Below are 1,587 nucleotides of genomic sequence, written 5' to 3'. Positions count from 1 at the left end.
TTATCAAGATCTCTTCCATCGACTATAGAAAGTCGTCAATTTTGTCTCTCTTGTTTTTTTTATTATGGTTATAGCCAAACTCATCAATGAACAAATAATTATTACGTTTACCAAGAGCTCTTTCATTACGTTGAAAAAAACGTCTATTTTGCTATCTTTTTTTTGTTATCATGGTTATAGCAAAAGTCATCAATCAACAAATTATTTCTACATTTATTGAAAGCTATTTCATCAGGACATAAAAAATCGTTATTTTTCTCCTGTTTTGTTGGTTATCAATGTTATAGCTAAACTCATCAATCAACAAACAATTTCTACGTTTATCAAGAGCTTTTTCATGAAGCTGAAGAAAACCGTCAATTTTGCTCATCTTGTTATTTTTAATCATGATTATAGCCAAACACATATATCGGAAAATAATTTTTATGCTTATCAACATTTCTTTATGAGGCTGAAAGAAACCGTCAATTTTGTTCTCTTATTTAGTTATCATGGTTATAGTCAGACTGATCAATCGGCAAATGATTTCTAAATTTATCAATAACTCTTTCATAAGGCTGTAGAAAACTGTCTATTTTGCGCTCTTTTATTGTAATCATTGTTATAACCAAACTCATCAATCAACAAATAATTTATACGTTTACCAAAACCTCTTACATTAGACAGTAGAAAACCGTCAATTTTGCTCCAATTTTTTTTTTATGGCTATAGCCAAACCATCAACCAGCAAACTTCTAAGTTAATCAATAGCTCTTTTGTTAGGCTGCAGAAAACTTTTGAGTTTGCTAATTTACCGTTATAATGGTTATTGTAAAACTCTTCAATCAGCCAATAATTTTTAGGTTTATCGAGAGCTCTTTCATCAGACTGTCAAATATCGTCAACCTTGCTCTTTTTTTGTTAAAATGGTTATAGCTAAACTCTTCAATCATCAAATGATTTTTACGATTATCAAAGATCTCTTTCATCAGACTGCGAAAAGCCGTTAATTTTGCTTTTTTTTTTAATCATAGATATAGCCAAAATCATCATCAATAAATGACTTCTACGTTTATCAAGATATCATTAATCGGACTTCAGAAGGCCGGTTAATTTTATCACTCTTGTTTGTAATCATGGTTATAGCTAAACTCCATTAATGAGCAAATAATTTTTACGTTTATCAAGACCTCTTTCATTACGTTACAAAAAACCGTCACTTTGTTTCTTTTTTTTTATTATCATGGTTAGCCAAACTCATCAATCAGCAAAAAATTTCTACATTTATTAAGATCTCTTTGATCGGATTGAAGAAACCATCAATTATGCCCATTTTTCCGTTATAATGGTTATAACAAAGCTCTTTAATCTGCAAACGATTTCTACGTTTACCAAGAGCTCTTTCATTAGACTACAGAAAACTGTCTATTTTTTTTTTCTTATCATGGTAATAGCCAAACTCATCATCTGCAAAAGATTTATACATTTATCAAAAGTTTTTTCATGAACCTAGAGAAAACTGTCACTTTTGCTCACCTTTTTCTTTATCATTGTTGTAACCAAACTCATCAATCAACAAATGATATCTACGTTTATCAAGATCTCTCA

This window comes from Arabidopsis lyrata, assembly GCF_000004255.2.
Source record: "Arabidopsis lyrata subsp. lyrata unplaced genomic scaffold ARALYscaffold_8, whole genome shotgun sequence".
Lineage (NCBI taxonomy): Eukaryota > Viridiplantae > Streptophyta > Magnoliopsida > Brassicales > Brassicaceae > Arabidopsis > Arabidopsis lyrata.
This window is presented reverse-complemented; position numbering follows the sequence as displayed.